This window comes from Ursus arctos, unplaced genomic scaffold (assembly GCF_023065955.2).
Source record: "Ursus arctos isolate Adak ecotype North America unplaced genomic scaffold, UrsArc2.0 scaffold_4, whole genome shotgun sequence".
Lineage (NCBI taxonomy): Eukaryota > Metazoa > Chordata > Mammalia > Carnivora > Ursidae > Ursus > Ursus arctos.
In genome coordinates this window covers 11,373,087-11,401,036 of record NW_026623056.1, presented here as the reverse complement: position 1 = coordinate 11,401,036, position 27,950 = coordinate 11,373,087, and the positions used below count along the sequence as shown (strand labels likewise).

General features: G+C 38.6%; 1 long non-coding RNA gene across 2 annotated transcripts in view; it reads right to left on the bottom strand.

The window, feature by feature from the left end:
* Window positions 1-27,476, bottom strand: part of LOC113254877 (uncharacterized) — a 31,275-nt gene extending 3,799 nt beyond the window's left edge. The window contains exons 1-6 of one of the 2 annotated variants that reach the window (XR_006409458.3): window positions 25,288-27,476; window positions 16,006-16,083; window positions 15,279-15,407; window positions 10,959-11,148; window positions 6,688-6,760; window positions 866-1,008 (exon numbers count right to left, since the gene is read on the bottom strand). This is a non-coding gene — a long non-coding RNA (uncharacterized LOC113254877). The remainder of the gene's footprint in view (window positions 1-865; window positions 1,009-6,687; window positions 6,761-10,958; window positions 11,149-15,278; window positions 15,408-16,005; window positions 16,084-25,287) is intronic. The other variant, XR_006409459.3, reaches the window with a different exon arrangement.
* Between the last annotated feature and the right edge of the window lie 474 nt (window positions 27,477-27,950).

Genomic DNA, 27,950 nt, shown 5'->3' with positions numbered 1-27,950 from the left:
AGCTGGGCAACATCACCATGCCTGTGCATGAGAAGGAATGATTCCCCCTCCTCCCTCTCAATCCTTCTGACATCTGCTAATGAAGTCCAGAGGACTGACTTTGCAGAGCCCATCCCTCCTGTAGAGAAGGGACATTTGGTGCAATGATGAATGGCCCACACCCAAGCTAAATAGACAAAAAGTGATTAAATGTAAGCCGTTGGAAATTATAGCAGGCATCAGAGTACCTCCTTCCCAGGATTACTCTGATAGGAATACCACCCCACCCATTAGATGTTTGCAAAGCAAACTTTCACCTGTGTTAATTAACAAAATATATGCCTACAAGAATTAGATGGTTGTCCCGTGTATAACTTTCTCTTAAGTAGTGAATTGCCTTTTCTTAAGTACAGTGAAATTAATGTCCTTTTTAACATTTGCTAAATCTGTATGTTTTTTTGTTTAAATACAATGGAGCAATTCAGTAAGGTATTATAAGATTTCATCTAGTGAGGATAAAAGCTAAGGCTGTCTAGAAAGCGTGGCTTAAAATTTCTCGAAGCTGTGTTTACCATTCTGCCTAAATTATGCAGTCAGAGCTTATAAACTATTAGGGCCTTTAGATCTTCAGATTGGAAACATTTTCAGATTTAGAAAAGCTTCATTGTTTGATTTGAACTTTTCAGTTTAAAATAATTAGGGTGGAATGGGAACATAATCCTCTCACTAACATGTTTTTTCCTCAGTGAAGTCTGAGGAATTTAGCATTAAAGATGCAATCTGGAAGAAAAAAAAAGAAAGAAAGAAAAATGAAAAGAGCTTTGTTCCTTTTCACTTAATACCAAATAACAAAATTGCAAAATATAGAACATGATGTTACTGTTACCTTTTATTGGGCTATGTCAATTTCCCCAGGGACAATGCATTGCTGCAAATAACTGTGTGAAACACCTGTGTGTAATATTTGAGGATACTCCTCTTCCAGGCTTTTTCTACACCTGTTCCATGGCAGCTATCGCCCACCTTTGCCTTTATCCAGGTAAAGAAACAAATAAAACAAATTAAACAAACAAAAGAACTATTCCTCTTTGACTTGTATTTTATTTGTTACCTGTTTCACGTCATTGCAATTCTGAATAAAATTAAGTTTTGAGAGGAAAAAGTCCACCTTCGATTTTATATTAAATGTTCATTCTTGAGCTAACCTTAGCTGGCTGTTCTTTGAAACCACAATGAAGTGTTAAAATCATTTAAAAGTGTTATTAATTTAGCAGTTGTACAGCGATGGATTTTTCAGATTGCTCATACATAGATTTCTTTCCTGAAAACGTGCATAGCTTTGTTTCCTTAGCTCTCACTGCCATAATTTCTGTGAAGGATGATATTCTACAGCAGAATTACTGATAACCAAATGAATTGCCATTAGATACTCCATTACGTGGGCAAATGTAGACTTCAGCTGGTCATATTACTTTGTGAAAAGCTGATGTAAATATTTCCAAATAAAATTCTTTTTAGAATAGAGGCTTTAGTCTCTTTTAACCACTACCAACCAAGCATAAATTCATTCCAGACTTGTCAACTCAGGTGTGGTTAATATTTCCCCACTAAATGAAAATGAGTTTGAAAGGACAGAACCACAGTTATGCTCAATTCAGGTCATGACTGTCCAAAACAGAGCAGCCTCAGATGGGTGCATCTACCTCTACCCTTGATTTCAATACAGCAGTTCACAGGTAAAAAAGAAGAAAAAGGAAAAGAAAAGAAAGAGCAAAACGCCATTTCATTTCCACTGCATTTCAGTCATTCTTTTTATGAATAGAAAATGTGAAGGTCATTTTACCTCATCCTTACAATTAACAACAATTGCTCTAAGTTCAAAGCTATGGGGATATCTGTGAATCTAAGTTTTGCTCAAGGAAATTCTAGCTAGACAAGAGAGAGGAGATGAAACGAATGGGCCTTTCTCATTTAAATTCCTGACTGTGTAAATACTACCACATTATCAGCTCTGAATAATTAACTCCCATCCACTGTGCCAAAAAGTAATGCACTGAATTTGGAATGCATCTTTTCAGTAAATACCCCTGAAAGAAACCACCACAGAAATCATGACAGCTGTCATTGCACTAAACTTTTACTTACTCATTTTCTGAAAACCATCATTAGAATCAAATTAAAATAAAGCTGAGGTTTTCTGAATAAAACTGTCAAAAAAGATAAAAGTTTTTACATTGACAGTAAAGCAAATGATTTTTTCCACTCTGTTGAGGTTGCATAATAGTGCAGTATATCTGAATGACTTATGGTCCATTAATGACAGATTAACAGCTGCAGGAGGGGAGATCTTTCCAAGAATAGTTTTCAAATGAATGAAACTTCAGGCCTAGAGGCAATGGGAAATGCAAAGTGTGGAGAACTGGGGGAGGATGTAGGTGGCCGAGTCTTATAAGATCAGACTTTCATAATTCATTAAAATCACTGAAAATGACAGAGTGTGATCTGAAATGAATTTTCCATATTCACAGGGCGAAGAGGTCACAGTTAATACTAAGTCCTTGAAAATGACTGCAGGAGGTAGAGAGCCAATGACAGTGTATTTATACAGCATACCTGAAAAAAAAATAAGCCTCGCTAAGACAGAACATGGTGAAGGATTCTACCTACGTCGTTTTGTTCACCGGGATTCCTTTGATATAATGCAACACCAAACACTCCATGCAACCAGACGAAGGTGGGGTTTGGGGTAGGGGTGCAGTGGGGAGTGTCACTACTAGAAAGGTATTTGATGTATAAAATGATTTATTTACAAAGACTAGCTCCACATTCTGGAATGAGAATTATACCACATATAGACTTAAATAAAATGACATAAAATAAATTCTAAAAAATAGGACTGTTAGCTTGCTTTTTTTAAGGTGACTTTCTGCATAGCCTAAATTTAATTTTTTTATTACAAAAATAATTCATGCTTTTATAGAGATTACAGAAAACTAGTAAAATAAATGAAGAAAGTAAAAGTCACTTCCCAGTAATATCCATATTTAAATTTTAGTGCATTTTCTTCCATCATGTAATGTATTTATAACATAATTTTTTCAATAGAAGTGAAATGATGTTGAATGTGCATCACATTATGTTGGTAACATAGGAGCCAGTTAGCCTTGCTTTGGAAGTCAGTGATCTATGTTGAAGTATATCCGGCAGCCTTTGCAATCTATTATAGCTACTAAACCAACGCATATTTATCTTTGTATCTGGCCAGTCCTGGATTTGTGTGCTCAGTACTCATTAAAGATACTATCAGTAATAGTGATTGTAACATGTATTTTATGTCCTTAAGGATGTAACTCTACCGAAATTCCTAAAGCAAATGTAGAAATTATGCATGACCTCGGTATCTAAAAGTCCAACAAGTACTGTCTTCATCAAGCTTCTGATGTCTTTTTGTCAGCTTCTGTCAATCAACAATAAGATTTACTCTTCAATAAGAAAGAATTTTGACATAGGTCAAACACAACAGTGGAACATGGCCCCACCACCTCCAACAGAAACTAATAATCTTGCTAAAAAAGAATTACGCCACCCTGTAATGAAAATATAATGCATTAGACTAATTATGATGATAGAAATACTACAAAAATGATTAAAATTGTGTCACCCCAATTAAGTATTTTTCTTAGAAGTGATTAATTTATTATAGTAAATCCTTACACTTCCATATTTCTTTAACTCAGAATAAATGATAACAGTCAAAAACTAGGGGTGCGTGGGTGGCTCAGTCCTTGAGCGTCTGCCTTCGGCTCAGGGTATGATCCTGGCATTCTGGGATCGAGCCCCACATCAGGCTTCTCTGCTGGGAGCCTGCTTCTTCCTCTCCCACTCCCCCTGCTTGTGTTCCCTCTCTTGCTGTCTGTCTCTCTCTCTGTCAAATAAATAAATAAAATCTTAAAAAAAAAAAAACAGTCAAAAACTATATCTCTGATAGAAAAGTTGGAGATAATTTCTTATAAAATTTTTGGCTTTATGATATTGCTTACGTATGAGTACTCAGGCATAAAATCTGTCTCGTTTAAATCAACTATTCAAAAAACAAAGAGGCCTTTCTTTATGCTCTTCAGTCTTGGTGCATTAACTTAAATGCTTACTATAGTTAATTGTTATAATAAATATTTTCATAATCTCTATTTCTACTGCTCTAGTATAACAATTTTTAAAATTTCACTTTCCTGCCCATTTGAAATGCAAAATCTAGAAAAGCTATGTTTATAAGGAAACTAAAATCTAGGGATTCCATTGTTTTAAGTGTTACATTATATGATACATATTTTATCCTGTTTTCACCTAATCCTTAAAATGATAATTTTAATGTATATATAATACTATATAAAGTAGAAGCACCATAATTAATCATTTCTCTTTTTTAAATACCTAGATTGTTTTAAATGTTTAAATTTGTTTATGTTTTATTGATAAACTTTTTCCCAATCTCAGATTTTTAGCTTTACCCCCACCTTTTTTTTCTTTTTTTTGGTTTGTTAATATGTGACTCTAGTAACCTATATTCTTACTTTGTTACATTGAGTAATTTCTTTTGATATGAGAAGAGCTTTTAATCCCCTCAAAGTCTTAATTTCTTATACTTAATAAGATTAGTTGAATTATTTTTGTCTTTACTAGGAATTCTTATTTTTCACAAATAATGTTTTCAGGTTCCATCTTCCATATTTGTTCTTTGGTCTTGCATTTTAGTGTGCTCTTTTGTGCTTATTGATTATCATATTTCTAATAACTACTAAATTCAACAATTATGTCAGTGGTTCAGTTGCTGTTCTCATTATTGCTTGGTCTTGCTTAATGTTTGATTAGTTAGGATAGACTAGTTCATGCCACAGTAGCAAATAGCAAAATTCCAGGGGCTTAAAATGACAAAATGTATTCCTTGGCCACTGTCCATGATCGTCTTGGGTTGCCACTGGGGTCCTGTTCGTAGTAGCCACACGGGGACTCAGGGTGATGAATCAGCAAACATTGCCAGTCTGGTGCTAAAGGCAAATGTGCACTTTGCAAGGTATGTCAATTAAACGCTCTAGCCCTGAAATGATGCATATTACTTCTGAGCAGAATCCATTGGTTCACACTAGTTATATAACTCCACCTAACCACAAGGGACTGCAAACAGAGTCGTACCACATACACAGAAAGGTAGAGGACTGAAAATGTTCGGTGGGTAGCACTAGTGATTGTCGTCTCTCCTTCCGCTTTCTTATTGCCATAAGTTCACCTGTATTTTCTAAAAATTTCCCTTTTATGCGAGGAAAGGTATTTTAGGGTATAGAGTTTGGACTACAGTTATCTTCATTCCTTTTGCTTTGTATTTTGTGTTGCGAATGTCTTTTGTATGTTTGTTTGTTTGTTTTTGTTGTGGATGGCTTTATACTTTGTTTGCTCATACTTCCATGTGATTAATTTGCTAATCTTTCAAAAGCAGACCAGATGGAGAATTGCTTTAAAGCATCGTCCTAGCAATCTGACTGTTTTCTGGCTGAGTGAGCCTCTTTGATCTTGAGTTGGAAATTGGGCTTTTTTTTTCCCCCAAGGCTCTTCATATTCCAACAGTTTATTTAATAATTCAGTGTCAGGAGTACGTTTTGACAAAGAGTTAAGGTGTGGAGGAGATTCTCCTCCATCTATAGCAGCTCACTTTACAGTCTTTTGTCCTTCTTCGACCTGGAGTTAAGAAACAGCTCACATGATGGGTTATTTCTATCTGCACCAACACGGGGCTGATACGTTAACACACAGAAATATGCAACTGGGGACAAGAGGTCAATTCAACTGAGAGACTCAGACGACGGCAGAGAGAATTATTTGAATTCAGAACTGGAGACTGGTGCACTTGTCATCACTATCACTGATGTAGGCCATAGGAATTCCTTTTAATAGCTATATAATAAAATGCCTATGTGTTAGGATTGCTTCCAAAAATGACCTTTATTTAGGCAATTCAAAGGAATTCTTAACAATATTTAGAGAGAGGACATTCCCTTATACTTAAATATGTGAAATTTTAATTATTTTACTTCAAAGAGCTTGAATATCAATTCAACCTTGTGGTTAGAAAGGGACTGAGGTTCAGTGTTAAAAATGGGCTCCTGAGCCATACGAAGTTGGGTTCAAACTTAATTCTGTTACTAATGAACCATGCAGCAGCCTTGGGTGACTAACTCAACTCATTTTTGAAGCTTGGCTTTTCTCATCTGGAAGAAATGGATGATACTATGCCTAACTCTTGGGATTGTTGGGGGGATTAATTTCAAAGCAGTTACCATAGTTCTGGCCAGTTTCAAGCTCAGAGGAAGGAAAACACATAAACAAAGGTAAGAAGATGACAAAACACAGCATGTGTTCCAGGTTGATTGGCACTTTGTGTAAATGAGAGTAGGGCTGCTGCATAGTGTTGTGCAGGTTGTTCACTGCACAAGGGTGCCAGCCCAAAGGGGCAAGTGAGGTTAAAGACCAGCCCATATTCTGTTCGCACAGCCATCTTCCCTGGCATATCTGCCCAGAGGAAGTAACACATTTTTCTTTACATACTATGTGAGCTAAGGGTGATCTTGAATAAGTAAGAACTGTAAGAAATTTGACTAAGTGTATCTGTGACCCTAATCCTAAACAGGGAGGAATAGAGTTCCAGAGGGCACTCACCATTATCTCCTTGATCATCTCCTTTCCTTAAGTCCAGGGCCTGTGAGCCATTTTCATTTGTTGGTTCTAAAAACTAAAAGCAAAAATACGTATTTGTCCCCTGATACATTAAACAGGTCTTGATATTTCAACCATTTTTCCTTCCTTCTGCCAAGCTCCAATCTTTCTTCTGAGCCATGGTTACATCAGTTTGCAGAAAACCGGGTACCCGCAACTCTTTACTTTGTGTTGGTCGTGCTGCTTTGCTTTTCCTGCTAGGAAAAGCTTCACAGACTGAAAGGCATTTTCCATGTTTTGATCTTGATGGTTTAGCTGAGGCTGGTTGGTCGGATGACCAGCTGCCTCAAATCACAGCCTCTCTCCTTTCCCGCCAAGTACATCTCCAAGGAGGAGTGTGGAAAGGAGGAAAAAAGCCGTAAGGAGACAGAATTGTGCAATGGGATGTTGAACGCGGCCAAAGGAAGCGTCCTCAAGTCTCTACTCATCCTTTCATCTCTTTCATGTGCCACACGGGGGCAAGTTTCTCAGGAGCAAAGACCCGTGCAATGCTCTCCTTTCCGCTTTGATCGGCACATGTTCTGGAGAGCTGCCCCAGAAGGCTGTGTGGCTGCATCCATTCTGTCACTCATCTTCTAGTCTCTCTTTCCCATCCTCCAATGTTTTTTTAACCAAGTGGGCAGGAGGAGAGGGGTTTGTATCAGGCAATAAAGGGTTCTAATGAGAATCTATTTCATTGATCCATAAAATAAAACCAGATGATCTCATCTATCTTCTTCATATAATGATTACAATTTATTAAATTTTGAATATGTTCCAGGTGCTTTACATACATTATCTTTAATCCTTATCACAACACTGTGAGACGGTTATTTTTATCTCTGTTCTATGATAAGAACAACGTCAGTGAGAAAAGTTAATTAACTTATTCAAATATAAGAGCTAATAAGGAATAGGGTTAGGATAAATCCCAGCACTATCTGACTCTGTAGACCATGTTCTTTTTGTTTCTTTTTTTCATTAGTGTCCCTAAAATTATTTTTTAAATGACAGTGTAATGCATACATATATTCTCACTGGGTACAGTCCATACAATTTGAAGTATAAGCAGTAAATGTGAAAACTGCTTTCACATCACTTCTTTCACCCAGTGTCCAGTCCTGGTAAATTCCCCAGTGGGGACCAGTTTTCAGAATCTTTAAATACATTTATATATATATATATATATATATATATATATATATATATATATATATTCCATATACATATTTAAAACAAATCCATGTTTTGTTCTATAAGTTGTTTTTTAATGCAATATAAAAACCATCTTTTAACACCAGTACATTCAGACCCACTCCTTTTTGTAGTAGTTGAATAATATTTAAATTTGTATTTGCCATCTCATTCTGTTTTCTCTTTACCCAGCTTTCTGCAACTTAGTTATTCCAGACCCCTACTTTTTATATAAATAAACAGACTGAAAAGAGTATTTGGAGGATGATATTTCTAATTGCAAAGAATTTCGATATTTTTCATACTAGTTTATCTTTGTTTTGTGGATAAACATGAAATTACTGGAAAATCATAATAATAATAATAATAAGGAAATTTCCTTCTAACTGTTACACCGATATGATTACGTGGCATCGGTTTTTCTGTTTGGTTCAATATGGTGCTTTTCTTCACAATGTGGATTTTCCTCAAAGATCTGCTTTTCCTGGCTATTTGGCATTTTGGCCCATCCCTCATTTTTCCTCTACATTATGCTGCTACAGTTCATTTTACAGCTGAAGAAACCAAGAACCAGAGAGAATAAATGACAGCCAAAGGCATGGAGATGTTTAGTGCTAGAACCAGAAATGAATCTGATCTATGTGCTGGCTCCTGTCTCCATACCCTTCCTACGACATAGCACATTATTCATGGGAAGTCTTATGTAGATGTTCTAGCTTCTTTGTAAATCTATCCTCCTTTCTCTTCACACTTCATATCCTATTTCCAGTCACATTTGTTTAGCTGAAAAAGTCTGACATGCTTTGTGTCCTCGGCAGAGAACTCGGAGGAAAGCTCATTTATCCTTGTATTTTATTTTGAATAACTTCTGGAAGAATCCGGTATCTGGATATGTCAATAAATCCCAGTTAATAGAAAGTTAGATTATTACGAGACCTTAGAAAAAAATCTAACCCAACTCCTTATTTTATAAATTCATTTAAAAATACATGCTACGAATCCACTTACTATACATCCTCGTAAGTGCTGATGTGTGTTGACGTCTATTTGTATATGACATCTGGGAAACTGGGGCCAAGAAAGACCAATTCACTTGAAAAAAATCTCATGTGAATAGTTAATAGAACTGGAGGCCACGTCCCCTGACTTACAGTCCAGTGCTAAACACCCATGTGACTTGCCAGGGTACTATGCTCTTTATTCTGTGTAGTAATAAAATATAAGCTCGTCCGACCTACTTATAGTATGTGCTGAGCTTCATTCATTATCCTTGTGGCTTATAGAAAAAGACGGTACTACTAGTGACATGTATAATGCATTTATTCCTTTTAAAACTTAAGTTTTTTATACAGTTGGTTTTCAAATTTCTAATCGCAGATAAATAGCAACATAGTTGCAGATAGTTCCAGTGGCCTTGATTGATTTGCAGCTTTCTCTCTCTCACTCTCTCTTTTCCTTTCTCATACAAAAATAATTCTTGAGGTCACATTATGTGTTCCTGAAACTAGCATTTGTATTCAAGTTCAGTAAATCTTACTGTCAACATTTTGTGAGCGTTTCTGTTGAATTCTGTTGAATGCTTGATGTTGCATTACAATCCTTAACATACAAATGTGTTCTAGCTGGGCTGTTCAAGGATATTGTTGTTTTGTATTCAAAGGGTAGAATATTTTAGTGCATTACCGGACACCTTGATCTCTTGCTCAGGGGCACCATTTACTAACCATGAATCTTCATTAGCATGGCGGACAAGTCAATGTAATGGAAAGGGAACTGGATTTGCCATGAGATGGCTTGGGTCCACATACCCTACTATTCTTGGCTTTCTTAAATTCTTGGCTTTCTTAAGTTCTTGGCTCATGCCCCTTAAAAATGGGGCAATAATATCCATTTCCTCAGGGTTGTTTTAAGATTTAATCGAAATAGTGCATGTGAAAACACCTTGGCACATAGAAGGAGCTTAATAAAGCTAATTTCCTTTCCAGTTTACTTAATGTTTGCTACTTTCAAAACCATTCCTTCCCAATAATGTAATAAGTGGCTTTGACAGTGGTAACAGAGCCATACACAGCATTCATGCTCTTTCCCTAAGACCAGCTTTCTTCATTAGTATCTGAGCCCAGCAAATCAAAATCCTTTCTAAAATCTTCTAAGTGACTTCAAAATCCCTGTGTGCATTAGTCTGGATCATTTGAATGTATCCTGCACATTTAATTAAACCTGTTATTTCTGGAAACAAAAACAAAACATTTTGGAAGAAATAGCTGAGAGGAACCGTGCTTTTCCAGTAGTGCAACACGTGAATAGTTTAAGGAATCTTTTAAAGCTGTGCTTTATTTTAATTGATTTCTGAATCAACTCCTTTTCTGACTGTGCCTTTATTTTCTTCACCTACCATTGCCTTTTGCCACTTCTCTTTGAGGATATCCGTTATCCTTAAAAAAGGGACTAGATGGGAATTAACTTGCTTCTGACCATATCCATTTATCCACTTGACGATCACTGTGGCAAACTATGAAAAATGTGCTAGTTTTGAAAAATGACAGAGCTCCCAGGATTGAAAAGGTGCTTATCCTCTCACAGGAATCTATTTGTTCTGTTATTCTTGGCAGCTAGAGCTGGAATCTTCAAAAGGAGATGCAGATTCTATTTTTCTTTATCTTTCCTACCCTGAAAATTATGTCTTGCTTCTGCATTGGGAAGGCTTCGGATCAAAAGTCCTTTCCTATTTGCACTGCAAATAAAAAACACAACCCCATTGTGAATTGCGTTAACACCTTTTCAACAATCTAAACCTCAGGAGGAAAGATATGCTGACTATTCTGTGTACACTCTAAGTGCTGTGCACAGGTGTGTTTATAAGGAGGCTGTGCGTTTGATCTCTTCCATTCCTTAGTCCTTCCCTAAGCATTATTATCAACATGTAGAAAATGGAATCTGTCTAATCTTTTCCAACTGAGTTAAATCCACCAGATGTATTTCACTTTGAATTTCAATTGGACCAGAACCTTTGTCTTAGTAATAAAAAGTTAGCCACTTACATTTCTATCCTCTTGTGTTACTTTCTTCATGATCCAGGATGATGCCTTTGTTTCATTCTGGACAAATTCAATGCCAAATGCTCCTGTTCTTCAAACCCATGGCTGCCTAAATATCAGTAGACACAAGTCCATTTCCCCTAAGAGTCCCTCATGCTCCTTCCTGTGGTGACATAAGTCCTGTGGAATCCTCCTACATGGTTGGGGAGAGGGAAGAATAAGGAAATGAAGGGGTGATGCTAGAGCATTCACGTTAGACTTAGCTCTATTACAAAAATGGCCTTTCATTATCTTTTATTATCTTAGAACTAAGCCGGAGGTAGATATGGTTTCAAGGTCACAGTACCATGTTTTGACTACTTCTTGACAAGTCCTGCCTATAGGGTCTATCTTCTCTCATTAGAATGTGAGCCTTTTGTCATCCATTACTATCAACTTCAAGAGGGTCGGAAAAATTCCATTAACATTTTCTATGTCATGCATAACTCTGATAAAATAAAAACTAAACTTAAGAGATAAAATCTATAAAGAATAAAAAACGTTGGTAGACTTTGGTAGAAATTTCCATTGTGGCACAACTATGAGACTGACTCCAGAGTATTTTTCCCTTTTGCTTTGATTGCAAGTGCAATTTCACATGAAATAGTGTGATATTTCATCTCCCGTTTCCAGGGAGGCCATTAACCAGTGTGGTCAGGCGAACCAGCAGCTTCCCTGACTGGTCTCCCCTGCTGTGCCGTATAGACAAAACCTCAAGCATAGGACATTCCATAGAGCTTGAGTGTCCATTCTCCAACTGTGCTACCTAGAGAACTGTCAAGTGTCTGTAAATATTTTGCAGTTCCATAGGAAAAGTTGTTAGCCTTCCGAAAACCAGCAGAGTGAGATTGCGCCTGCATCTAGCCCTGGTTCTTGGTGGGTTTGGTTTGCTGGTTCACTTTCGGTCATGTCACCACTTCGCTGCATCCCATATCTGTACCCCCTTCTTATCTCTTTGTGTGGTTTATGCTAAAGAGTATTTTTCTCCTGACACTTTACCTTTTCCCTAAAATGTGCAGAAAATCACTGATTATCCTTGATTGATTCATTCATGATCTTAGTTGGGACTAAAAGGCCAGGCACTGGACAGGAGAAATAAGCTTGAATATACAACAGGGAATGGGGGAGAGAGCCCATGTGCTGCTTCTCACAGTTTTCGGGGTTGATCATCCCCATTTTACGTTCCCCGTCCCCTCCTTAGTTCCCATCGCTAAAGTGAAAAATGAACCCGGTCATCATTACATTAACTCCAGGTTCACTTGGATCCTCTTGCCATTTTAACATGTTTTGTCCCATTTTCTCTCCCAGATGGCAGGTTTCTGTCCTCTGAGAAGAATGACTAGCAACTTCAGAGCCTTCAAGTGTGCCTCCAACGAGTAGAGCTATCTGTAAACACATTGTTTGTTTTGAACAAACCTTCTGTTCTGGTTCTATTTGATTAACAAGAATAATCAAACATCTAAATAAAAATCATTGTCTGTTACCACTGGAGAGTGTCCAACTAGTCACAGACAGCTTGGAAGGCTGGCAAAAGGCAAGATGCATTGTGCTGGGGGACATCCAGGCCAGTATGGAGGGACCTGTGTGCCATCTGCCCCCACCCCTTCTGCTCAGATCCCAGTCCAATCATTTTAATCTCATTAGAGCAAGGTTCTTATAAAGCCAAGAGATGGGATTCAGCTGTAGCTCCCAATTTTGCAAACTACACAAAGCCTCACACCGAGAAAGCCAGCTTCTTGAAACACCTTGGATAACCTCCTGGCTCACAGGCACACCGGTGCCTCCCAGTACTGCATATCTGTAAAGGGCTGAGTACCATTTCTCTGTGTTTTACTTTTCCACGCCGCGAGAGAAGTTGAAACCTTTCAAGTCATAATGTGTATGTGCCCCATGCACAGTGCTGGGAGATACTATGTGCTAATTGTTTGTTGCTCTAGAGCAAAGCAAGCCCGCTGAGAAGCCGGCTCTTTTATGATATTTGTAGAGCTGCATTTCCCAAGAAGCAAAGTTCAACAGGAAAAAAAAAAACAAAAAAAAAAAAACACAAACCTGATCTGAAACCCTTTCTTCACAAAATAAGAAACATTTCTGACACCCTATTTAATGACAGCATTCAACTGTTTCTTTTCCATCTTTATTTCCCCTCTAAGGTTCAGCTTATTGGCTCATTATGCTCGAGGAACATGAAGGATGACGAGGACATGGAATTCTGGCTCAGCAGTTTGGGAACCCAGCCCCCACTGGCTCAGCCTTCCTCCCCTCCTCCTCTCTCCCTGCTCTCCCTTCCTCCCCCAGCTCTCCCGCCTCCCGCTGTAGATCTCTTTCTGCTGCCTGGCAACGGCTCCACAGGCAATGTCACACAGGATTGCTTATTACAGCTTCAGAGAAATAAACAGGACGGGGAAAATTCGTGCTGTTACATTAGAACAGTTATGTACAAATGTACCAAAGCCACGTAATTCCAGGAGTGATATTATTGTAGAATTTTGCACCATGGTGCCTAGGTCTACGCTTAACGTGGGGAGAGAGAAGGGTGAGGGGGAAATAAAAAGAGAAGTTTTACATGGCTTTTAGCCAGCAGTGTATTAAATATATCCATTCTGTTGGCATAGACCTCACATAGAACTATTTCTGGGCTTTAAGGACTGTAGCAAGATATTTTGCAGTTGTCACTTGAAAAGTGCAATGTGCATATGAAGAGCACAGTTCTGCTGCTTATCATTATAATCTTGACTTTTAAAATGATTGCAGAGGTGGCTTTAGCAAGACTTAAGGGTATCTCGTCTAGTATCTGTGAAGTGAGTCGGGACCTGTGTTCTCTTCAATATAGTTTATTTGCTAATATGAGGGTCTTTTGTTCTTTTAAACGTTCACTGATTCATTGCTTCCAGCAACTGGCAGGGATTGAGCACATTCTTTGTACCCAACACTGGACAGGATGGTGAGCAGAAGGGCCTCCGGTGGTCCTCCCGGGGATCACACTATCCCAGGGAGGACTGACAATTAGGCAAATCACTGCAATAAATTCTGCTAAAGGATAAAAGGCAAGAGGGGATAAAAAATGGAAAAGTCTGCTCCATTTTCCACTCAGGATCCTTTGCCTCCCTGCGACAGGAATAGCTCTGTACCAGGATTTCCTCCTGTGTCCTATCTATCTAGCCAGGCGATGGAAGGAAACAGGTTTCTTCCCCGCTCAGTTTCCTGAGCCTGATATCCAAACAGCATAAACACCATTTGAAGCGTATCTTATCTAGAAATCTGAACTCACCTTTAACTTGATTGTCAAATCCTTTCATGTTCCAGGTCCCTATCCTCTGGCCGGAAAACAGGGAGTGAGATTGGCCTATTTGCTAGGACAAGTTCACTGTAAATCTAACGAAGATCTCATCCTTCTCTCGCTTCTCTTGCCCACAAAGCAGTCTTTTTTTTTTTTTTTTTTTTTTTTTGACAGAGAGAGACAGCCAGCGAGAGAGGGAACACAAGCAGGGGGAGTGGGAGAGGAAGAAGCAGGCTCATAGCAGAGAAGCCTGATGTGGGGCTCCATCCCATAACGCTGGGATCACGCCCTAAGCCGAAGGCAGACGCTTAACCGCTGTGCCACCCAGGCGCCCCCACAAATCAGTCTTAAAGGCATGGGTCTCCCCAGTGCAAACCACAGTATCTGAGAGAGTGCAGGGAACCCTAGGCACAGTGGGGTAGTATCATATGCTGATAGGGTAGGACAGTGGTGGTGTCAGGGTTTCTAGAAGGGCTACTCATTGGCAATTGGCAGGTGTCCAAGATATAGGTAAGAAAAGTCAGTGTAGGATCATAGGTATGATATTGGAATCGGTGACCACTACCAAGGAAAATTACTAACAAGAACTAGGCAGAAGTTTCAAGTAACCAAAGTCTGACAGCTGGAGTTCTGGACTAGGCTCACTTTTCAGGGAGTGGGAGTGGAACAGAGAAGGAATAAGCAGTCAGACTTCCAGGAGGGCAGACTGGTCAAACACTGATGGGGAAGATGGGAGGCCTCAGCCTGATGTCAATACTGCCAACCAGACCAGAATATTCACCACCAAGACCAACGGGTACAGTCTCAGCACCTCTATTTGTAGCCCCTCCTCGCTCCTAGAATTCCAGTTTGGTAGCGGGGTGGGACTTCTCCTGGAGCTTCTGGTACCCCCAACTTGTGGGGTAGGGAGGAGGGGAAGCGCTGGGGAGAGGGGAAGCAAGGCTGGACTGCTAGCATTGACTCCAGGCAGTTTGTTCAAGGCACAGGCTTCGTTTAGACAGACCTACCTTTGAATTCCCAGTTCTGAGCCTCAGTTCCTTCATCTGTAAGCTTCCAATGAATGTCAGTAATAACCATTTGATTAAAATTGCTATTACACTTCAAAGGACCCAAAAGAGGTGCTCAGGACATTTTCGCTATAAAATGAAAGAAAAATAAGAAACAATAGAATTAATCCCTCTGAATGTATGGGAATGGGAAATGATGACGTGTGGTATTAATGACATTAAGATGGCATACTGGCGAGAACTGAAATCGCAGAATGTATGTCAAATTCAAAAACTGTCCTTCTGGGATCCCCGGCCTACCTCCCAGTTTGCGTAGCACATCACAGTAAGTGTGCGAGGTGCAAAAAATGTCCACGACCTTGTCTCACTGGCTAAAACTCTTATCCAGTTGCCTCCCACTCTGAGCGACCTGGGAATTGAAGGGTTAGCGGAGGGCTTGCTGACTACTTTGTATTGTCACAGCGTGTTCCTGGTGCACTCTCTGTGGGGGGCAGAACTCTGTTCGCATTGTTATCGCCTGGGCAAGTTTAACCTGCCCCAGGCAGTTTCTGAAGAGCTTGGGTCCCATTTAGGAAAGAAAACCTCTGCTCCCATTCTAGGCTTTGTTCTTCCTCCTGTTATTGTCTTCCTGGTCTTCTGGTTTCTTTGTCTCTGTCTCTGTTTCCTTACGTATCCTCTCCATGTGGTCTTGCAATGGAACGTCCAGAAGTTTTTGCTTTCAACTTACTCGTCACCTGGGCTTCCTGATGGTTGACAGATATCTCCCACGACTGAGCTGTGCTCTTTGGGAACCCAACACCGGCACCTAAGTGACAACATTTGTCTCTCCATTAGAGGTAAATCAGATAGGTATGTATCTATTTTTCTCAAAATTATGAAAGAAATTACAAAACCCACGGCCCAGTATTTCTGAAAGCCGTTCAAGCAGCAGCTATGTCAACATCACCTGGGGGTTTATTAACAAATCAAGATTTAGAAGTGAAACCAGATTTACCATAAAGTTAGCTCTCCTAGCTGAGTATTTTGAACATTAAAGTTTAAGCCTCATTGCCATAATCGTTTAGAGATTCGGACACAAAACTTTCAGGTGACTAAGTGACAATATAAATCCAAATTTTCAGCAATAACAACAGTTTTTTGTTTCGTTTTGTTTTGTTTTGTTTCTTGCTGCTGTTTTAATCGTATCTACCCAGATTTGTGGGGTGGGTTTCTCTGTAAGAGTGTAGCTATCTTCTTTTTTAAATTAGTGGACCACTGATATCAAAACAAACAGATGAACAAATAGCATAATTCATAAAGAACCAAACAAGTCACAGGATGACTTAGATGATCTTATTTACCCAGGACTTCTGAACGAGACAGGAAAAGTCCCTGTCCCCACTGAGCTTCCATTCTCGTAGAGGAGGCAGGTGATGGACTGCTTAAAAAAATAAATATTTCCAAGCAATAATGATGCCATGAAGAAAAGTAAAGCAGCACGTGGAGTTTGAGTTTAACCAGACTGGAGACATAGGGCAGAGCAGTTTCAAAGGGGGAGGGAGCAGGGGAAACTTCTCTGAGATGGTATTGCAGGAAGGACCTGAATGATGTAAAGGAGAAGCCTTGTTCCGGGCAAAGAAAGAAGCAAGTATTGGGCCACAAGGCCGGGTTGGCCTTTGTGTGTTTGGAGCAAGCAGGCCAGAGTGGCTGCAACGGCGTAAGTGAAGGGAAAGTGGCGGCAGATGAGGCCAGGGAGGCCATGCCGGGCTTCGTAAGCTCTTGTCAGGAAGCTGTATTTTCCTTGACTTCTAATGGGAAGCGATTTTAGAGTTTCGACCAGCAAGATACATCATCTTACATGCATATTTATGTTTTTAAATCATTCAGTTGTATAGACTGTCGAGGGGAAAGACTGAAGCTAGAAAGCAGCCTAGGGGTTACTTCAGTAGTTTATGGGAAGAGAAGATGGTAGCTTGGGTGAGGGTCCTGTCAGTGAAGACGGAAGGGAACAACTTCTTGTTATATTTTGGAGAAAGAGACAGTCGCACTTTACTGTATATGGAAAAGGAAGGAAATAAAGGAACCAAGGATGCCCCATATGATATTGGCTTGACCAACCAACCAAATGGTAGCACATTTTATTAAAATGGGAAGTCTAGAGGAAGTGTAGTTTTGGAGAAAATATCAAAAGTTCAACTTTTTGTTGTGGTAAACCTGTAAAACCTTACAGACACTCAGTTAAGACGTTGAATAAGGAGTGTTATAATCTGGAGCTCAGAGCTCCAAAATGGAGAGAAAAACTTGAGAAGTTTTACATACGTAATGCTAGAGGGATGAGAAGCTCTCCCAAGGAGCGAATGTCCCTAGACGGGAGAGGCTAGAGAACTGAACACTAAACCTCTCTGACATTTAAAGGACAGAGAGAGGACAGCCAGTTAAAGAGGCTGCAAAGGAAAAGCCAGTGAGGTAGAAAGTGTGGCATCCTGGAAGGCAAGGGAATGTTTGAGGCATAGGACTTATATCATGGGGTGTAGTGACAGAGATGGCTGCCCAGCAGCGTGAAAGGTGGCTCAATGCCATGGGTATTAAGTATATTTGGATGTTAATGATTTGGGGATTTTTGGACTTCAATAAATGAAAGAGATGTGAAAGGTACAAGTGAACTCTCCCCAAGGATCTCCAAAATGGAGAAAGCAACTACTGAAAACATCCTGACGAGCAGTTACGTAAAATGCCATTTTCCTTAAGGAACTGAGACATGTTCAAAAGCTAGTGGATTTCTTTTTTTATAAACTTCCTTTAGCAGCAAATCAACATCACCAAAGGGCTGATTGAAAAGGGCATAAAATATGCTGATTAGACGCGCTAGAACCTGGCATTTGGGAGAGTAAAGGTTAAGGTTTAATAAGTGGTAACTGAGAGCTAACATTCATAGATTTCCAGTAGGTTTTATAGCAACGGAAGGCACACGGAAAAGAGGAGGTGGGAGAGCAAAAGGCATATTTCAAGTTGCGGTGAACTGTGTTTTTCTATGCGCTCACTAGCTCAGAGACTGTACAGAAATAATGATAGCCTGACTAGACAGGAAAGGAAATTGCTGCCCTGTTTAGTATTTATTGAGTGCCCAGAATGAGAGGCATTCAGGGCACTTACAAATTAGGTGACTAGAAAGTCGTGGGACTGATCCACATTTCATCTGTGGTCAAACCTTGTGTGATTTCTCCTCCGTAAGTTTCGTTTATAAGGCATCTAAAAATATGTGTCTCACAGACAGTGTTTTTATATCCAGATGAACAAGTCTCTCTCACATAGAGTATTGATCACTCTTATGATTAATTCTGACTTTTGTTGACATTTAATTTAGTTCATTCGTGTTTTTAAAAAAATGTGCTAGCAGATTTGAAGTTAATCCCACAAAGAAGGCCAACTGCTGGCCAGACATTTATCTGGGGACTATTTTTTTTTTTTAATTCATCTACTTGGATTGTTAGGAAGGATTCTCTCCTTAAGAGTATGAATATGGGGCGCCTGGGTGGCACAGCAATTAAGCGTCTGCCTTCAGCTCAGGGCATGATCCCGGCGTTATAGGATCGAGCCCCACATCAGGTTCCTCTGTTATGAGCCTCTTTCTTCCTCTCCCACTCCCCCTGCTTGTGTTCCCTCTCTCGCTGGCTGTCTCTATCTCTGTCAAATAAATAAATAAATAAAATCTTAAAAAAAAAAATGACTTATGCCTTGAACTTGGCCCTAGGATAATCTCACACTCCTGGTCTGTTCTTAAAAAAAAAAAAAAAAAAAAAAGAGTATGAATATATCTATTTTAAGTTAGCAGACCACTAATTTACAGAATCAACGATAAAAATTCACTTCCTGGGAAATGAAGTCATAAAAATAAGGGAGAGTCTATACAGGCAGTTTGAAAGAACAGACCAAACTAAATCTGCAGCTGTGATGGGACTGGATGTTTAGTAAAGTTGATCTCTTCCCTTTTCTGACTTATCCTCTTTACAATTTAGGATCCTTTACAGTGATATGCCTGTGCTGGATTAATCTGCACTTTTTTGAAGTTATAGGAAACATGCGATTATCTTCACTAATGAAAGGGAACAAAAATACAGGCAGTCCAAAATGGCGGCAGACTCCCTGAATCATGCCCAGTTGGCTGTAGGATGTGTTTTGTACTTAAGTTTGGATATGGGTGTGTCTGATTTTCTGGGAATTTACTTCAAAGAGAAGAATGAAATGACACAGTGAAAACTTGGCTCTCTTGGAGCTGGGAAACTCTCCAGTTTTCCTATCCTAACCCTGTTCATTCAGGAAACAGACATGACCTTGCTCAAAGATCTTTCTGAACAAAAAGCTGTGCACTGATCCTTTGTATTTCAAAGGGCTTCCTTGCAGAGATATGAGTTCCCTTAAAGCCACAGCAATAACTAAGCTAAGTGTTTGCCGGTGTTTCTGCTGGGACAGTTGAGTGGACAGATACCAAGCCATCTGCTAGATGGGGCTGAGGAGGAATTGTGAGAGGACAGATGAACTCCCCTCATGAAGCAAGTGTTGTCTTGCAAAGTACTGTAGTATTTGTGATAAGGTCTCAAGCTCAGGTTGGTATAGATTATTTCTCTTACTAACTCTGAAATCTTTAGCAAAATACTTAATATGCCCAGTCTCTCCATCTATAAAATGGTACTCTATGGGCTTGTTGTGAAGATTAAATGAGCTAATACTCAGCCTTTGGCTCCACACCAGGTGCATAGTCCATGATCAAAATCACATTAGCAATTTCTGGAGTCTAGGGACTGAATTTAAAAATGCCTCTCACACAGACACGTCTTATTGGTTTGCAAATATATTCCGTTGCAGTTGTGCTTAGTAAAATGCAATGACACCTAAAGACATTACCAAAATCATGTATTCAGCAAAGAAATGTTAAATACCTACCATGTACTAGGTATCCTTGTTCACTCATTTATTTATTTTTGCTACTTATGTATTTTCTTAATCAACTGGTACGGAATGAAAAACAACCGTCACGTGAAAGCCCATGCAATCTATGCCACTGTAAGTTGTCACAAATAACAACCATATGTGATGTAAGAAACAGAACTAGATCCTAAGTGAAGGTGGGACAAAGGGAATAGAAAACTCAATTTTGAGACACATGGGGACATTTGAATTTGATTTGGATAAGAAACACAGTTAACTTAACTATTGTTACTTTTTTAAGTTGTGATGAAAGTATGATAGTGATGTGGGAGAATGCTATGCTTAGAAGATTCATGATGAAATATTTAAGAGTAAAGTGTCATGTTGTCTGCAAATTACTTTTAAATGGTTCATAAAATTTAAACAAATGGAAAAATATTAACAATTTTTAAATATAGGTGGGGTGAATAACAGATCATTGTATTGTTCTTTTATCTGTCTTTATATATGAAGGTTTTCTTAATAAAATTGGGGCAGGGGAGAGACAAAAATATGTTTTTCAAAATTCTATATGGACAAAGAATAATCTAGTCCAAGTAACTCAGTTGAGAGGAGAAAGCTGAGGTGGGACCGGTTAAGTGACCTACCCAAGAAACTGGATAATATCAGAGCCAGATCACTTCCAGCAGAGAATGTGGCAGCACTCAGCTATCTACACGGCTCCTTTTACCCTGGTCAACATTTCACAAACCGTGCCTTCAACCACGAGAGAGTCAAAGTAACAGAGTGCAAATGGATCAATGAGAATCTATTCACACTAATGGAGAAACAAGTAAAAATCCTCCTGTAAAGGGAAGGCAATAGTGTCATTTTCTTCTACTATAAAGGCCAGTAGAATTTTCTTCACTAGAAAGGAAAATAGTAGCTATTGGGTGCTGAAAGTAAATTAATTTCAGAGGAAAATTCCTCCAAATATTCCAACATGGTCAACACTAAAATTCATCAAATATATTCATTTCATGTTATCATGCAGCAAACTATCCAACTGAAATTGTAACAGGTCAAGAAATAAGTTTGTATGATTGAAACCTAAGGACTTTTGTTATTGCAAATGATATTTTCTAGAAGATATTCAGAGGATTTCAAAGCAGTGATGAAGGAGGTTTGTGACTTTTCATAAGTATAAATATAGAATAGCATCAATTGTCTATAACTCAACTAGAAAGAACTTTCAAGAAACCACAATGGGATAATGGACACATTCAATTTTTAGAATTGGAAAGGCAAATTGTAATACTAATATTTAGTAAGTCAAGCATAATGCCATGAGGTTAACATGCATTTTATGTATCTCCCACAACTTCAAGTCTAGAGACCAATATTTTTCAGCTACCCAGACAATTTTATAATGCTGCACATCCTTTTCCATTCCATCCACTCAACACAACAGTTGTAGCTTGGCCTTTTCCCCATTCCTCCCATTTCCAGGGTCTTCTTTGTAGTTTGGAAAGTGAAACTTGGATCTGGGCTATCGGGCACTGTATTACCATGCAGAAATTCAAGTTCCCAAATCATCAAAGACATAGACGTAGTCTCAATATTATATGCAATCAAATGGTAGAAAAAAACCAAAATGTGTATCTCACCATGTACAAAGGAAGAGCTCACACAACTCCATGCTAGTCACAGTCTTTGGTGCTCACAGAAAGGCCAGGGAAATTCTCACTAACAATCTGGTGACTTTTAAATTCAATGAACAAAAACATACTACCTCTTCCCTGAATTTAAGACTCCATTTAATATATATATCTCTTAAAAATGATACCCATACATATCTGTATCTACAGACACAGACACACAGATAGCCACACACACACACTCACACATTTCCAGCATTCTAAAACATACACAGATTTTCACCTTTGTGGTACCAAGAAAAAAATGTCTTCTCTCTTTTCTGTGGTAAACTATGTCCACTTTGCCACAACATTCATGCAAATGGTCTCATGTTGTAGATAGACATCTCCTGGGTTTGTGTCATTGCGTTGAATATGGGTCATTAGAAAACAATCACAAATCCAGAATCTTGCTTAAATGGCAAAATGAAAGGTGCTACTTTGATTCTATGTTTTCTTGGTTAGCCTGTCGTGTTTTGGTGAGATAGATTCCACCCTCCCCCCACAACTTTAACTTTACATAATGCAAGTTTGCATCCCAAACAATTCACATAAAAATATAAAAGCACTCTTTCATTTTTTTGTCTCACACTGGTTACTATGTCAAGATATTTTACACTAAAGAAACGAAAAGCAGGCTTTCAAACATAGTTCATGAAAAATGTGTCCATGGAGTGCTATGATTAAAATTAAATACATTGTATACCATTTCCCATTCTATTGAACAAAACGAGAAAACCTTCCATTTTTAATCACCCACTATAGAATACCTATTATACAGAAATGGGGGAGCAATGGCATGCTTTCTGGAAAGAGCTATGAGCTAAACGTGGGTATTCTGGCTAGCAGTACAACCCTGCATAATGCTGCATTCTTCACTGTGTCAGCAGTTCAAAGCAATACACTCTTCTTTGGATCACTCATCCATTATTACTTCAGACAATGAGTATCTGATACAAAATAAAAGTGATGGATGCCGAGTGAACTGGTGAGTGTGTTCCCAGTAAGAACAAACGGGAAAAACACTGTGGTTCATTGCCCGATGAAATTACTTTCGGGTATTTAAATACATCTTACATTATGTTATGCATGGACTGTTGATGTGAACACTGGAAATCAGCCCTGGAAAATTAACTGTTTCTACTCCATGAAAATATTATTTAAATCTCCTTAATTGCATATTGAAAACAATTATTAAAGTTCCTTATATTTGTACTTGAGACATCAATATTTTAGAGTCATTATTTTAAAATCCATTTGATACTCAGAGCTATCATTTGTCTTCCCCCACCCCACTTTTTTTTTTTTTAATAAAAAGGGCAAAGAGAACAAGGATGGAAAAAGCAAATATGTATTCCAAGATACTGCATAATAAACATTCCTGTTTGAATTTGAAATAGTGAATTTCAGACAGGAAAATGATTCATCATTTCTTGGAAAAACAGTTTTTGCAGACCAGTGCTCTTCTTGGCATTTGGGTACATAGAAATGATCTGTCTCCTGCAGTTAAAACCATGTGGCTCTCTGATTTGGCGTAACATTCATGTCTATGACCCCATGCTGTCAAGTTTGTGATGTCCTTTGTAATATTCTCCTCATCTGTCCAAAATCAAGTTCGATAATTTCACTCCTCTACTAAAAAATGTTCAGTGTTTATCTCCCACAATAGCCATTCCTACAGAATGAAAATCCAACTCTGTAGTTTTATATCCAAGTTCTACCATTATGGAACTCTCTATGAAGACCTAGTCTCTCAGGAAAAAGAAATTTGCATTTACCTCAACTCTCTTCTTCATCAGAACAATATTTTAATGGAGTTGTGGACTTGTTAGGAACAGAAAAAAAAAGTAGAACTTTGGTGAATAATTGATGATGTGGAAGCTGGATTTTAGGAGACTATTCAGTTCTTTATCTAACAAACTCTAAGTCCTTTTCAGGAACCCCCATATTCTTAGAGAAATGAGGTTTGAAGAAAGCAGTTTTCCTCCAAAATATGCCCCAAGCTATGAAATGCAGAGTAGACTTCCTCTGAACTATACTCAGTTGTTAGAACTTACTCTCTTAAAAGGTATGGATCACTTTTGAAACTCAAACCACTGTCAGACTTCAGGACATCATCTGTAAAGTCTACAAACACACATATATCAATAAGTCTCTCGTATTTTGGAGACCAGTCCCTCGAAACTTATTCTGAAAGAAGAGATCTTGAAGCTATTTTTTCAAAAATAAAAGGACAAATTTGCATCTTGTATTCATTCAATGAACATTCTACAGGGAGAAATTTACTAAAAATTTCAACAAAAATATTAATAACAATGACCATAATGAATCACTTCCAGAATGACCAATTAGAGCTCTAAGAGGTAACTTGAATTTGGGAATTACCATGACAAGGGAATCAATATATGATGAATGTATTTCTACTTGCCAATTCAAAATAAATTCCCCAAACAGATTAAAATTCTCAAGTGTCAAATTTGTTAAGTGCATTCATCTCAAGAGATAAATTATAATTAAACCACTATTAAATGTCCAGCTTGTCTGGTGTGTGATTTAGAATGAAATAGTTTGCCTCTCACGAGCAAAGGCTAGAGAAGTGTTGATAAACTTGTGTTGCAAGGATTTAAATGCATTGCAGCTGAATCTCATATAACTCATCTATTAAGATCCCAGTGTTCATACTTCTCAGGTTTGGAAAATGAAGACTTGAGCGCTGCATAGAAAAGCTCACACCTCTTCTGAGCCTGAATGTGTTTTGGCAGGGGGATCCTGGGGGAAAGAGACAGATGCTAGTGAACTGGGGCTCTGTAGAAGTAGAGGGAAGGAAGAGGAAATTCTCCAGTGGGTGACCTTACTGAAGAGTGATTTAGGGGAAATGAGTTAGGGAGATACTCCAGGTGATATGTACACAGTAAGCCTTCTCTGACAACTCAAATCTTTAGTGAGACGTTCGTGTTTGGTATGAGATGATAACGGTGAGATGGAGATACACATAGTCAGCTATTGAGAAGAAAGACCTGGCATAACAAAGTTCATTGACCATCTCTCTACTTGACCAAGGGCTATTTGTGTTTAGGGACTATGTATTGTATTTCTATAACCATAGTCTTTTACATCGTGCCTAGTCTATAAAAGATGCTTAATAAATATTAGTTAAATTGAACTAAATATGTAAATACATACAGGAGGTTGGCATCCTGTAGGCTGCTTTCGTTTTCTGTTTTTGCTGAATGGGAGGTTCCCACTAACAGACATCAAGGAACGCCCTTATGTAGCAAATTTGAATGGTGTCAGCTAAAATATTCAGCGAATATATCTTTTCCGGCTCCAATTTCCTGTCAGCCTTTCAAAACAGACAGATTGTCTTTTTCATTCAGGAGAAGCAGGGGGAGGTGGGGAGCAGCCTTCACCCTGGCTGAACTGCTCACCTTGTTGGATATCTGAGAACTGCTGGGTGGCTCCAGAGATGCCACAGGAAACAGTGTTGATTCTATTCTGCCTGGTTGCTATCAAAGTAAAAATACAGATTTTTTTCCTGAGCTCTCTTGCCAAGTGTTAAGTTTAACATCTGGCACCAGCAAACCTGCAAAAAGATAATAAAACGTGTTTGGGGACTTGCAGGCCCAGAGATGAGGATAATTTGTAGACCCAATTTCTAATAGTACGGGCGAAATGCTTTCATCGGAATCACTGATGTGATCAAATAAAAATGAGTGAATACTCACCAATTGCTCAAGCAATTTATCTCTCCAAATGTATTCGAAATGTTAATTTTATCAGGGTGCAAGCTGGTAAAATGCAGCTAGTAGATCATTAAATTTCAATAGGGAATAGACTTCATATTTAACATAAACAGTCAAGTCATTTTGGCTGCCTGCACCTTGTGCCACATTTAGAAAGCCGCCTGTGTAACCATAGGAACGGTTTTGCTTAAGCACTGTTGCTTGTGTAAATCCAATTCATTCTGAATTAGCTGGAAAAAAAAGGGAGGGTTGCCTGATTTGTTTCTGTCCATTGCTTCCCAAGTTGCCTCTTAGAAGATGCAAAGAGAAAATTAAAAATAAGATTTTTTTCTTTCCTCTTTTTGGAGAGTAGGGTAGGAATGAGATCGGGAGGCAGAATTCTTCTGACAACATTGGCATGATGGAGAATAAAAAAATAAGAAGTGGTCTTCTACAGCTCAAAATCTTTGCTGCTTAATTAGGCACTTTTACCACTTGGAATATTTCCTATGCTTATCATTTTCTTCGTTTAGAGTAATCTTCTTTAATAGAAGTGATTTCGGAACACACTCTTCCCGGATATAATTTTACACATGGCATAAAATCCCAACAGAAATTTATTGGTGTTAAGAAACTCCCCTTATTGTTCTAGGGGATTGTAGGAGCTATCAGCCACATGCACCATATAGTGAATTAGATTAATCATATTATTTTCCTTTCAACACCTAGATTGAAGCAGCTAATTGGAGGGAGATTTAAAGAAGAGGATATTTTCCCACATAGTGCCCTGAGGAGAAAGCAGGTTTGGATAGGCTGACCCAGGGGGAATGTTTAAGGCAGCCAGAGCGAAGTGAGAAGAAACTGATTTTTCTAGAGAAAAAGAGAGAGCTCTTTTTCCTCTGTGCCTTCCTCCTGCCCGTAAAATTCCTCCAACATTATTAACCCATTGACATCCTTCTTATCTTCATGGCCCAGTTCAAATTTAATTGGCTCCAAAATACTTTCTCTAACCTCTACCTCTCAATAACAATCATTAATTTCTTTATTACCTTATTGTGCATTGCAGATACTTTTGTGTAAGTCATATACTCTTCTCCCTTGCATTACAAGTGGTTGTTTATCCATCTCCCACTCCAGAGAGTAAGCTACTGTGCTTAGGGAATGCTTCTTCTTTTTCTTTTCTTTTAATCCTCCGAAGTCTAAGGTATTGCACTTAGACTCACTACATAAGTGGTTGGTTTTTTTTTTTTAAGTGAATTTACAGATTTATTTTATTTAAGATTTAAAAAAAAAGATTTTATTTGACAGAGAGCAAGCAAGAGAGAACAAGCAGCTAGAGACGCAGAGGGAAAGGGAGAGGCAGACTCCCTACCTAGCAGGGAGCCCACTGTGGGGCTTGATCCCAGGAACCCGAGAACATGACCTGAGCTGAGGGCAGATGCTTAACCCAGGTGCCCCAATGGTTTTGAGTAATTACGAAGGAAAGACTGGAAGGCACGCCTATTTTATAGTTTTACTTAGCTTGTAGGTGGAAGGAGGTGCTATGGAGGACAGATATGGAGACTTGGAGGAAGAGAGGGAAAAGGAATAGGAAAGGGAAGTTTATTGAATTCATAAAACAGGGCTAGACATTGTAATGGAAACCCGAAGAGGATACCTTTAGTGGGCTGAAAAATGCCCCTCCCCCAAAATATATCCATATCCTAATCTATAGAACCTGTAAATGTTGCAGGATTAAGAAATAGGGTCTTTGCAAATGTGACTAAATTAAGGATCTTGAGATGGTGAGATTATTTTTTTCAAGACTTTATTTTTTTAAGTAATCTCTACAGCCAATGTGGGGCTTAAACTTACAACCCCAAGATCAAGAGTTGCATACTCTTCCTACTGAGCCAGCCAGGTGCCCCGAAATGGTGAGATTATTTTGAAAATCTGGACCAATACTGCACTGTATGTTAACTAACTAGAATTTAAATAAAAATTTGAAAAAAAAAAAAAAAAGAAGAAAGAAAGAAAATCTGGGTGAGCCCTAAAAACAATCACAAGTATCTTTATAAGAGAGAAGCCAAGGGCAATCATGCTGACAAAAGAAGAGAAGGCTATATGAACACAGAGGCAGAGATTAGGCAGAGATTAGAGTTGGCGTCCCATTGCCACAAGCAATAGGATGCCAACAGCTCCAAGAAACCGGAAGAGGCAAAAAAAAAAAAAAAAAAAAAAAAACCACAAAAAACAAAAACAAAAACAAAATTCTACCCTAGAGACTCCAGAGGATGTGTGGTCCTGCCCACACCTTGGTTTTAGCCCAGTAATTCTGACTTTGGACTTCTGGCCTCCAGAACCATGAGACAATAAATTTCTGGGTTTTC